The sequence below is a fragment of the Pyxicephalus adspersus genome, chromosome 9 (assembly GCF_032062135.1).
Source record: "Pyxicephalus adspersus chromosome 9, UCB_Pads_2.0, whole genome shotgun sequence".
Classification (NCBI taxonomy): domain Eukaryota; kingdom Metazoa; phylum Chordata; class Amphibia; order Anura; family Pyxicephalidae; genus Pyxicephalus; species Pyxicephalus adspersus.
Window position 1 is genome coordinate 41,557,483 of NC_092866.1, and position 13,871 is coordinate 41,571,353.

Consider the following 13,871-nt stretch of genomic DNA (forward strand, 5'->3'; position numbering starts at 1 on the left):
TAATTTCTTTGGAAATATGCTTTTTGAGGCATAAAACTCCATAACTATTGTAATTACTTATTTTTAACAATAAAACAAACATACTATATTTGTAAATTAAAAAAGGACAATGTGACTTTTAACTTATATTTTAATTGACCTCCTACCTTCTACCCCATTAAGCATTGTAATGTTGCTATTTCACTATATTCATACAAGTGAAATCCCCAATGCCATAACCTGTACAGTGCCAGCAGCCTGCAAAATAGTTACTCATAGTCTGGTCATTGATATCCATGTCCATCTACAATGCATGAGCTGAACAGCCCATGACAGGAAGATTTCTCCTCTATTTCTTTTCTGATTTCAACCATAATTTTGGATTTACCCTATTATCCCAGAAGACTTTTGTTAGTAGGACATAAGCAACAATAAAAACCCTGATAGTAGTTCTAACCTCTCGTCACTCTATCATAAAAAAATAACAAAAAAAAATTGTAGTCTAATTTATAAATTATTCCCTCTTCAATTCACTCATAAAAGTGGTCTCTTTCCTATCCATTTCCTATTGTGACAGCTGTGCGGTTTTGATGATTGGCCAATAGGTGGCAGAACGAGTCATTATTTTATTAGGGGACCTGTAGAAAAATATGACCACAGAAATCACCACCAGCAAATTTTAGAAAATATGGCGGGGGAAATAATTTATAAAAAGAGTCATTTGACTCTATTAATGCCAGGTAAAAACAAGCTTTATGTACCAGTTGCAGCAGGAAACAAACACAAATCATACAAAATACCTTTCTATTGTTTGATTAACTTGTTAGAAATGAACAGCCAGCCCATTACAAATACATTTGTAGCTAACCTGAAATTACACCTTTATCTAAAATTAATTACACTCTTTAAACATTAGCAAACATCTATATCAAAGCCTAAAGCCCCCAGGTAAAAAAACAAAGAATACCCATGCAAAGAAATATTTGTTTGGGTCTTCAGGTAATTTAAGAAGCTCTTTTATTTACCAATTTTTGCTTCTGCGTGCTCCTTTTTTGTGCTTCTGAGCCCCCACAACCCCCTCTGTATTGGGGATGCCAAGAGCCAACACAGTCATTGCAGTAAGAGGCAAAAATAAGTTCATCAGCCAGCCAGGGAAGTGAGGGGTATGGTAATTAATGTTCTTCTTATGTTACCCCTGGACCTAAACCAGATATTATCCTTAATACTGGGGGGACAGCCCGACTGCAAGGATTTAGTTTTCCTTTTGCCTGTTAACTGTATTTAAACATTTCTCAACTATGATTCTGATGCATAGTGAGAAACCAATTAGTGTGATTTCCAATATTTAACATATTCAACAGTGTTAGGTATAATGTAGTGATTTTAGCCAGAATGGAGGCTTCATTGAGCAAAATAGAAAATTACAAAATAGAAAATGTGCAAGTCTATAGTATAAAAAGAGTATAGTATTAAAAAATATTAATATACCCTTTAATAATAATTACAAAATATTTAGGAGGACAAGTTGGTCATAAAGTTACTGGTAATAGGAAAATCACACTTTTTTTATGGCTTTAAGTTTGAAATATTGAGTGATCCCCATAGTTGGAACAGTTCCTCCTGACATTTTGTTCTTGTATGTTGTGATTAGCAGGATACCATATGGAAGTACTATAGAAAGTGGTCCATGAAAGATAATTATATACCGGTATAGGCAGATAACAAAACAATCATCTTCCATTCATACATGGCACACCTTAGGTAGGTACCCCTGTCAAAGTACAAGGTCAAGACAGCCCAACCATAGCCAGTTAGAATTAAAGTAATATTCAAAATGCAATAACCTTGCAGACATCAACAATATTCTTTGTTGTTTGAACTGTTTTATGCTAAAAGCTTTGCAGTATTCTGGCAGAAGGCTTGATACCTTGATTTACAAAAAACGATTTCAATCATTTCAGTCACTGATCCCATATATCCATCAATGTATTTTGATTTAATTTCAGCTGTTTCCTTGGGGCACATCTAAATGATTGCCCATTATGGATTGGCTCTGCTGCATGTTTAATTTTGTATTTCTGGAGAATCTCCAGGGAACAGTAAACAAGTCCAGTGAATCTTCGCTCTGCATAGCACGCACAATGTTGTAGTGTGGAGCTCAGCTCGCTGAATAACAGTAACAGTTACAGCCTATGATTAGGATTGTGTTTGGCTCAGCTACAGGCGTTCAGTGCGGTTTGTTTGGCACGGAGCCTCGGCTGTAAAGATGTTGGAGAAGAAGATATAAGCATTAACTAGTTTATTGCTGTTTTATGCACTGCAGGAATCTTTCTACACTGTGATTGAGAGCATGATATGGGAATTTAACCAGCACTTAACAATGTAATTTACCCTGCTGTGCTATACTTCGATTCACATACCTGTGTATACCCCAAAGCCCAATAGTTTATTGTTTCGGGGACAAAAGGAGAAAAGAATTGGATTTACCCATGGGCCTGGTTTTGGCAAAATACCGTACTAGTAATATTTAGCAAACACCAGCTTTTCACCCATTTCCTAAAAAAACATTTAAACAATTCATGTCAATGACGGTCAGATTGATGACTGAATGGTTTGACACAATGGCATAAAGAATCAACACCAGTGTGACTGTGGATAATAGGCAGGAACACAACTCAAATTGTACAAATTTGCTTAATATTTCTTTGATTTCACTTGTATGCTCTTTTTAAGAATTAGGTGATTAAGGAGTAAACAACCTAAAATAGGTAATAAATCTGACCTATGTCAAAGAATGATTTGTTACTTGCATGCATTTAGCTGGTAAAATGACCAAATTGTGTGTGAACTTTGCATAAAGAATGTACAGGGGAAGGGTCTGTCATAGTGTATATCTACCCATCTATTAACACTACAGAGACATCAGGATTGGAGATGGGAAATTACATTTCTGGTTACCTAATATTACCAATGTTATCATATAATATACAGTAGCAGGACAGTGAGGATTTACCTGAAAATATCCAACCCATTCAATATTCATTGTTATGATTTTTTTGCTTTAGTTTGGCCTTTCAAAGTATTGTCCCTACATTCCTATGAAACATTGACTAGAGGTTTAGTAGGAGTCACCATTTTTTTGCTAGTGTTTTTGTATTATTATAACCATCAACAGTGTAGTGACAACCTATGCACATTTTTATATTATGTGGCATTAATGTATTATAAAGAGTTCTCACTAAAAAAGCCATTGTGACCCACTTTTCCATTTTATGGAGTAATATTGTGCCAGACTAGAACAAACGGGTTTGAAGAGTATGTTATTGGACTGTACAAAGCAATCCTGACAAATTAATGCTTGTATATTTTTGTACACTGTAAATGATCTGTGCACTATGTGTAAAAATGTTTACTTCTGCTTACTAATGGATAGTGCTAATAAAAAAAGACTGGATGCTATAGAAACACTGCCAAATTTTGAAGTGTTTGATTTAAGTTTTGTACCTGAGAAAGCAGCAAGCGTGAAGAACTTAAATGGCCTAGTGAGAAGAGAAAGATAAAAAGACATACATAAAAATATTCTAAACATATATTTTAATCCAGTCCCTCTAATCACCCATACTCGCATTTAAATCCCTCACTCTATGGACCTGATTTATTAAAGCCCTCCAAGACTGGAGAGCCTATATTTTTATCACTGAACCTGGGGGATCCAAAAAATCTGAAATGGATCTGGTCCAGGATTGAAAACATTTGCAAATAGCAAATTATTTTAGAAAAATTATTCCAGGCTTGCTGGTTCACTGATAAACATGTATCCTCTTCATCCCTGGCGAGCTTAAATAAATCAGGCCCAACATTTCTCATTACCCTGTCCAGTCTATGTATTCTACACATCTGAAAAAAATAATGAATAAAAGGAACACTGGATAATTTGGCCAGAGAAAACTCAACTTTTAGTTGAGAAAACTCAACTAGAGGCTTTATCAGCTTTGAGTTTACAAAAGGTACTGCTCATTCTGCTATTTTATAATATACCTATACATTTTATAACACCTGTATTGAACATATCATTGTTTGGGGATTAACTCACTGTCTGTGATTGGCATCTATTAGTACCATCTCTTTATATCACCCACTCGGGCTTTCTTTCTTTAAAATATTGATGAGTGGTAAATCATATTTACCTGACTAAAAAATAAATTTTAAAATGTTATTACTTTTCAAAGTATTGACCTGGAGGCCATGGATGGATATCAACAGAACAGATCCTTTGTCACAGAATATTTGTATTATAAACCTCATGTTACTGCTTGAAAAGTAATATGCTGGCAAACGACCTGGTTGCATCTTCATAGAAAACAGAGGTCATCTTAAGCAAACCATAAGGTGATCACCTTTTTTGTACAGAACTAGGAGTTAAATTAGAAATAGAATTTAATGTGTTATATATATAGTACACTGTCCAGTCCTTAAACACAGTGTATTTTGCAGCTAATGGGTTGTGTCAGGATCTATAGTCACAGGTGTCTGTGGTCTCTCCCTGCGGTTTCTGAATGCTGAGTGCCAATATACAGTATTCCTCATGGACCATGGATCTCTATAGTGGACACAAATTTTAGTACTCCATGACTCTGGGCTCAGTGCTGGGCACACTACAAGTGGATGTAAAATTTAAGCTTTACTAACCACTACATCTAGTGTCATAAGTACTAAGATTCATACCCTAAGGAAAGAAGAAGTGCAGAGTAAAATGCATAAACTCATGACTACAAGGCCATACTTTATTTTACTGCCAGTAGTTGATCTGACAATAAATTCATACAGGGACTTAAAAAATAGGAAAAAATCAATGGCACGTCTCTAATTTTTAATATTATTGCTTGGCGATCTACTTCGAGCTGTATTTATGAGCTTCTAGTACAGACTAACACATATATTCCACCAGTGGAAAAATGACAGTATCTAACAATTACATTTAGTGAAATATATTATGATTCACTCCTCAGGGAATTGAGAAAGATAAGGTGCATGTAAGCCTTAAAAATGAACTTTTCTTATTTGCTACTTTTCTGTCGGATTAAAGCAAAAAACTGCAAATATCTAAAGATCCTGTAGATTTTGCAAGATCTCCAGTAGGCTCATAACATCCTGTGTACAGGGAGCGCAGGTAAAGATATTAGGAAGGGCACTGAGAGATGGCTGTGTTCTTTGTGGTACATTCAATGCTTGGTGCAGTGGCTTATAATGAGGGCCAAGTGCTGCTATCTGGGAAAAAGGATGTACTTAGCCCTATAAATGGCCAACATGCATATATTTTTATTCTGAATAAGATTTCCAGGATTCAATGACAGAATATATAGTATAATTAGGAGAAGTATATCTGGTAGAGAAGTATAAGTAGGGCGACTGATCACATCGGAGCACGCTACAAAGAATCAAAGTGAAGTTAAACTCTGTAACAATCGATTTCCTATGTCAACAGACACTATTTCACACCTTTTTTTCCCATGCAAATTTCAGGGAATGCAAAGGCAGCAGTTTGAAACAGGCGAAGTGGATGAATGAAGTCAATTGGAGATCAAATGTAACAGCAATGAATTTTGAATGATCTCAGGAGTATCGCAAACTGCATTTGTCCACAAACACATGTTCAAAGCCATAGACACCAGTTCTTAAAAGTATATTTTTTTTATTTGCATTGCTTTAGATTACTCAAGTGCTTAGACTTAAGGTGCGTACACACTTCCAATTTTTATCGTTCCAATCGAACGACGAACGATCGATTGGGCAAAAAATCGTTCGTAAAAAAGTAACCAACGACGCCGACGAACGAGGAAAGTCGCTGGAAATGAACAACCGGACCGACGGATCGGATTGGACGACGATCGTTGAACATCGTTCGTGTGTACGGTCGTTCGTTGATCGTCCATGTTCAGAGCATGCGTGATGAACGAACTTCCGTTCACTTTCCTGTCGTGCACATAGTTCCTCTATCGCTTAAACGATCGTATCTATTGTGTGTACAATATCTATGAACGATAGTGTCGTTACCTCTATGTGCAGGATCGGTGCTATACGATCGTTCGTGTATATCGTGCAGGAACGTTCGTCGTTCGTTTTCCGACGATAATAATTGGAAGTGTGTACGTAGCTTAAGGTATAAATACACTACTGCTGTGAGCTGCAAAAGCTTTAGGGTACAAAATTGCTGCACATGTATTATTATGTATGTATTTGTTTCACATATTCAATTACATATTAAATATGGTTTCTACAATATGGATCCTGATATACTGTAGGCTCAGTATACAGTTCATCAGTTTTGTAACTAAAAGGCAGCAGGAGTAACAAAAAAAAGTTCAATATAAGAACTTCTAAATACAACCTTCAGTATTTGGGTTTCAGACAATTTACCATCTTGGCAGCAAAGCAGATAATTTCCTCTAAAACTCTTATCAGTTAACCGGGATTATAATCATCTGTCCCCAATCCTGCAAGATATCACTGCCTAGATGGCCCAGCTGCTTTTTTTTTAAATCCTCCTTCCCAAATCTGCACTCTTAAGCACAAGTATGTATGCTTAGAAGTCTGTGGTAATGAATGGAATTTATAAAGCACACGTGAATACTCAGCCAGGAAGATTTTTGTTTAGCAGAATGTTGATTGCTGGATCAGGGACAGGTGATGATAAGGAATGAAAGCTGGGGATAAAAGGGGCAACAAAAAGTAACATCGCCAAAGCATTTAAACTTTTAATAAAGAGAACACAAGGATAAAAGGGCACTCTTTGCGTCTGGAGGAAAAGAAGTTTAAGCTCCGGATAAGGAAGGGATTCTTCACTGTAAGGTCGATGAAAATGTGGAATAGGCTCCCTCAGGAAGTAGTTTCAGCAACTACTATAGATTGCTTTAGGATAAAGCTGGATGTTTTTCTAGAAGCACAGAATATAACTGGGTATTAAGGCTCTAAAGTAAAGATAACAGGGACTGTTGATCCTTCCTTCCTCATGGAATCGGGAACTAATTTTTTTCCCGTTGAAGCAAATTGTACCAGGGTTTTTTTCTGCCTTTCTCTTGACCAACTATGTCTTATAGGGTTTTATATCTGGGATATATTTATTTCCCTAGTGGTTGAACTTGATGGACCTACAATATGTCTTTTTTCTTTTTTCAACCTGACTTACTATGTAACTATGTAACATCTGTCACCAATGTAGGCAAAAAAGAGTAACAAAAAAGTTATCCAAAATCGATTTATACTACGGGTTTATGAATTCCCCAACGAGGTGGGTAACACAATGTCCCTCAATGCACAAAAACACCCAATAAAGCACCTGTAATGGTTTTAAGCAGCCCTTAATCCTAAATCCAGAAATAAAGTTGAACTGCATATAAACAGAAGCAAGATAAAGGCACAAAGAAAACACAATTCCTCAATAATTCTGCTTATATGAATGTCCAGGTTTGAAATTGTAGAAAATGTAGACTTAAACAATGGAGAGTTGTATATTCACTGGATTTTTTTTTTAATGGATGGATAAAGTTGGATGTTAATCCAACTTTCTTTTAGTGAGATGTAAACAGAGTCTCCAACAGTAAGTGCTTCAGGAGACCTTTAGATGCTTTCTGCAAGATGAAACTCAAAAGATTAAAAAAAAATCCAGTGAAATTCTCCTATAGTTGTAAGTAAACAATATAAACTTTTTTGTGCAGGTATTTTGCTTTTGAAAGCGCTGCTTATTGGAAAAGTACTATTCCAGAATATAACATAGATACCCATAAAAATACAAACACACATTTTCTGTGTGCATTGGGATTGGGGCCATTGCAAAATAGACACTAATGCATTGGGCATGATTCATCAAAGTTCTCCTAGACTGGAGAAGATAGACTATCATGAGTGAACCTAGGAGATCCAGCAAACCTTGAATGAATCCAGGCTTATAAACAGTTGCCAGATAAATATTTCAGAAAATCCATTCCATGTTTGCTAGATCACCCAGGTACACCAATGATAGTCTATCGTCTCCAGACTTGGAGAGCTTTAATAAATCAGGCCAATGTGTTAAACACTAAAAAACAATGACAGAAAATCAATATAATACAATATAAAATAAATTTACAGACCTATTTAATATGTAAGTGTTGATTATTTACCAGTGCATACTCCATTGTTGCAAAGTTTGCCACATTTATAAAAAGCTGATCAAATTTTACAAAGTGGTATTGGTGCTTTGATTACTGTACTGTATTTACCATAGCTTGCCAAAGAGAAGCTTCAATTACTTTCATACAGGAAGTGATTACAACTTGTTCTAGCCACGATTGCCAATTTGATGTAGCACATCATAAACTTTTATTCAGGTCACCGATCATTTCAGAAGTAGTTGTAAGAACGTTTGGAAAAAAAAACAGTCTCACAGTGGCCTAGGATGTTCTCTTCTAAAAGCACTACAGACAGAGCTGTAAGATGGCTGTTGGTTTGGGGAAATTAAAGTTTATGATAAACCTAATTGAAGTGTGTAATGTGAAGACTGCATGCTTTTATACCCCATGATGCCAATAGAAAGTTATTTTATTTATTAACACCCAATTTATGTTTACTTCTGACCACTTTAAGCACATTTGTGTGAGCTTGGTCAAATCCCATCCCTGTTTTCTTATTGGGAGTTACAGAACGCCATGTCTGCAGTCCCATAGACTGTTGCTGACAAGACCCTTGCCCTGCCCTTCACAGCTTCCTGAGCAACAGTTCCTGATCCAAGCATAATTAGGCAGAACATTTACAGATGACTGTAAATTTGATAGAATGTATAGTGTGTTCTTCAAAGAGAACCAAAGAAGCAATACTATTAGTAATCAGCATGGAAAAAATCATACCATTGAAGCTAAATTCTAGTCCAAAGCTCTCATAAACCCTTTACTCCTCTCAACACTAGGTGTACTTGTTTCTTTAAAAAATCTTATAGTTAGAGAATCTTTACATTATATTCTTATTTGCAGCATATAATGTAAATGTTGCCATCATGTCAGCAATCTGTAAATTATCCCGTTTCCGTGAATAGATCTGAATTTGTGTTGTGCGGCTCATCTGGGCTTTGCTGCCCTATGCAAACCCCCCATGGAGTGCCAACACGCGAGGCTGCCTTGATTTTAAAGACTTTTAAAGCAGCAAATAGATGAAGATGGCAGCCCAGGAGGGAGGTAGCCATCCACCAGCTAAGAAACAAAGCCAAATCACCCAAAGAAGCCTCCAATGTTCAGCCTAAAAGATCCTACAGCATGCCAGGAAACAGACCATTTGACTTCAGAGCAGGAGAAGACAATCTGAAAATATGCAAAAACTAAAAAAGAGGCTAAGGCACAAGTAACTAGGTAAATGTAAATTGTAAATGAAGAACATTTGGTTGGTAGGCATTAAAGCCCTGTATATTATAAATGACTGCCATTTAAAATAGATTTCTTCACCTTTTTGTTGCATCCCAGTGCTGTTTGCACCCACTTCCGGTCTACATGCATGCACTCCAGTAATGGCTACATGGCATTTTATTATGGCTGCATGGTGTGTGTTGTTACAATCATTTGCAATCTTCATTGGAAGGCTATCTGCTATAAGGGGTATTGTTTAAGTACTGCCTGCTAAGGTGACAACTTCTGCATTGTCACCCTATAACAGGGGTCACTAACCCCCGGCCGACTGACAGGTGAGCCGTGGCGCTGGCTGGTGCACCCACCAGTGGGGTCAGAAGGCACACTGGCGAGAGCTCCCAGCCACGTCTCCAAGAGACATCGCAGGCTCAGGGCGGGTTGTTTCCCTGGATTCTGGTTCAGACCTGCGATGGGAAAGTGGGCAGGTTCTGGCATCATGACGTGCATGAACAATACAAATTTAGCAGGACTACCAGATGTTTTTGAAGAAAGCTGCAGATGTAATTTAAAAGTACATAGGTGTGGAGATTCTTCAGCAATGTAATTTTCATACAATTGCACCAGAAGGGAACAGCAAAAACAAGCATTATGCTTTTTTATGGTACTATTAGATACTAATACTAAATCAACTGTCAAAGCAAGAAAAACTAAAAACAGGAATTTTTTTAAAGTTTTCTTATTATTTGCAGAGAATCCAACAATTCACAAATCCTAGTAGTTTAGGTCTCCAAATGACATGATTTTCCCGAGATCTACAGGCAAAATTTCCAACAAATTATCATATTTCAAAATAAAGAATGCACATTCATGAGCAATAAATCTGTGCAATACATGCATCTTCCCATGTGCACAGACATGCCTAGCCAATATGAAGCTTTGCTGTCAGGAACCCAGAACCTGCCACTGATGGCTTATTCTGGAAATGCTAGTTGCCGGGCTCACATATTGGGTGAGAAGTTTGGGTCAATGTCTGATTGGAGTGCAGAGTAAGGCTTTGTTCACATCATAATAATGTGTGTTGCTGTCTCGTGATCCAAAATATTACAATGTATGGGGCAGTGCACAAAAACAGACAAAACTGCAAGAAGCAGTGTCTTAAAACAAAGAATTGCACTGCATCACATATTGGCCCTGATTTATTAACCTTCCTGGCAGTCTGAATATATAAGTATTTTTAAATGTCAGTGTGGTACATTTGAAAATACTTATTTTGAATTTTCCGCCTGGTCCAGCCTCCCAGCCACACTATCCCACCCTCTAGCCGCACACTGCGTGCAATGCCCGCCCAGCATCTGCGTCCCCTTGCCAGGTAAGCATCGTGGAGGACGCCACGGGCATGTGGGGACCAGATAAGTTTTCCAAACCCATTTAAAATTCCACCCCAGTGTGGTTCGGGGTTACCTCTTTTGGTACTGAAAATTAAGCTCGAGACACCAGGGAGGTTAAAGCTCTCTAAGGCTTTCTATGCAATGTCTGATGTTCTTCTGCATCTGAAACAATGCGAGGTGCAGTGTACTGCACTGCCTGCAAATAGTGTGAACAAAGCCAGAGTTCTGCCATTACTGCAATTTTCCTGATCCATTTATCTGTTTTAGGACACTGGAGGCAGAAATTCTGCATTAAAACCTAGGGGTTTTATGAAAAAAAGCCAACAATGACAGTCTTATCTCTCTTCAGAATGGTCTACTTTAAATATCAAAAGTTGCCCAGGATGGGTGCATTTATTCTACAGATTACAGCTCAAATCACTGGGTAATATTTTCCTGTGCTTGGAGTGAAAAACATCAAATGCAGGTCAGCAAAATCCCATTGTCTCTAAAGAAGAATTACACATGGGTGTTCAGAGGCCGCATTTCACCTGCTTTGCATTGTGTTTCTTTGGACACAGCATCTCCTACTGAGGTGCATTGGAATGCCAGGTCAAATGCAGCTTTTTTCTGTTAAAAGCTACATTTTCCATTCGGGCTGTGTGCATTCCCCTGGAAAACCCCAGCATCTGACAAGAATGCCCATGGACGTGGCCAAATTAATCTTTGTTCTTTGCACTCTGAAATTAGCACTCTTCATAGTGCACAGCTATATACTTTCATACAGCAGAAACTCCCCTTGTGTTATACTAAAATATTTTTATTGATAGTAACCCACTTCCTCTTGGGTGGCTACACACCTTTGCTGTTGTGCAGGAGAAAACCATGACTGGACTACAACCGTGCAATCCTCTCCTTGTATTACATAGGGGGTAATGGGATTAAAAGTTTACAAATTTATATTTACATTGTTTTTACTTTCAGTTCAGCTCCTAGGACGAGGCAATGATGTTGCATTTCTGGCTATACCAGGTATTTTCTATACTTGCTGAAAATGTTATAGGCTTATAAAATAAAAATAAATGGGTTCAAACACATTACAGTATCTTTAGGACAAATATAATATGACATATGTGCTGAGTCCTGATATTGCAATGTCTCTATCATACCTTTTATTTCATTTATTGGTGTTTAGACCTCAGACATAGCTGTGGATCAGACAAAGAAATACTTAAGAATATTTTATGAGGAGTAACCCTGCCTTTTTGAATACAATACACTCTGAAACAATAACATTTATATTTTTGCCTTCAGATCTACAACATAATCTTGGAGAAAAGAAACCTGTAAATCTTCCACCTGTCAGTGGGAAGTCTGAGGAGTATCAGGAGAGGAGCATTAAAGCGGAACTAAACTTCTACTTTAGAAGGAAAAAAACATTGTGAGCAGGCAGGCAGCTGATTGCAGGAAAGACAGGTGATGTCCCTTCTGCAAGACAATAAACTGACCTGCAACTCTTTTAATAAAAAACTCCCCCCTCCTCACTTCTTTGTCACCGCTAACATCTTTACTCAGTCTTCTTCCCTGTTTGGGATCTTCAGCCATCTTCATTGTCCAGGCCAAAATGTATGGAAAGTATTGTGAACAGGCAGGTAAGTAGGTTTTATCACAGATGCGGCATTGCCTGTGCCTTTAGCAAAAACAACAACCCTTCCTGGAGTTTTTTATTTTTAACCCCCCTAGCGGTATTCCCAAATGTGAAGAAAGAAGAAGACAGGGACCACAGCGATGGACAACGCGGGACGCCGGCGGATCAGGTAAGCGCTGTATTTACTAACCTTCCTATAGGTTTACCTACCTCGAGTGTGGCTCGGGGTTACCACTAGGGAGGTTAATATTAATAATTTGTGAGAGCAATATTCTTCCCACTGACCACCACACTAATGAGTTGTATATATAGTAACTATAACCGGGTTTCCCTGAAGGCCTTAAAGTTATTTTATGGGTTCCCCTATATTAAAGCAGTCAAGAAAAGCTGAAGTAAAGAGATGAGCAGAATCCTTTTTAAAAAAAACCTAAAATCTTTTACCGATCTCCAATGTAGCTTTATAACATTTTCCATAAGCGGAGAATAAAAGGAATTAACTTATTCCTGATTTTTTGGCAATAACAGATGATAAATACGGAGATGAGGTGTTAACCACCTGGGCGGTTATCCTGAACCTGGTTTGGGGTAAGAAAATTTGCTGAAAGCGTTTACCCCAAACTAGGTTCAGGCTAGCAAAAAATCGAAACAAGCGTTACAGTGTATTTTAATTGTCATATTGAATATTGACAATATTGAATGACAATCGAATTACAACTGAAAAAAAAAAAAACTTACCTTGTCCCCGCAGCTTCTCCGGAGATGTCTTCTCCCTACAAGTGTTTAACTTTGACCTGATATTAACCTTCGACTACCCTTGTACAGCAAAGCTCTGACTAGCAGAACAAGAAGCAGCACAAGGGTCAGTTAGTGCTGAGATGACAGAGATGAGCTCATCCATCTGCTGCTTCTCTTTCACTGTTCAGTCACATTCTGTGGGAGGGACGAGACCTGTAACTACAGCAGAGAAAACCAGGTCTCCTCTCCCTGCTGTGATATGTGGCAGAACTGTGCAAATTGCAGGACTGCTATGTCAGGATACCGATAAGTGTGCAGATAATAGATCTTATACATATAATACACAAATATATATCTGTCTGGAGCTGAGTGGGCTGTTCAGTCCCCAGCAATGTTGGTCCTGGAAGCAGTGTCTTGTTTTCCACACATCTGAGTAGTTTGGTCATTTTGATAGCAGTACATCCCAGTATGAATGTGTCCAGGACTGGCAGGAGTCCCATCCTCCATGCCCAGAGTAACAAGTGCAGGATACATTGTGACATGCAGGAATAGTTGGACCCCATACATACATATGGCAGGATACCTGGTCCCTCTTGTGTCAAACACATAACAACCCCCTGACAACAACTCCCTGCCATGGCATGGTCAGTGCAGGGAGTCCAGGGATTTGCACTCCTCTGTGTGAACTTGTTGATTCCAATATATTGGGACTTGTGTGAGGTAACACAGACAACACACACATGACACAGGCAGGACATACATGACACAGAA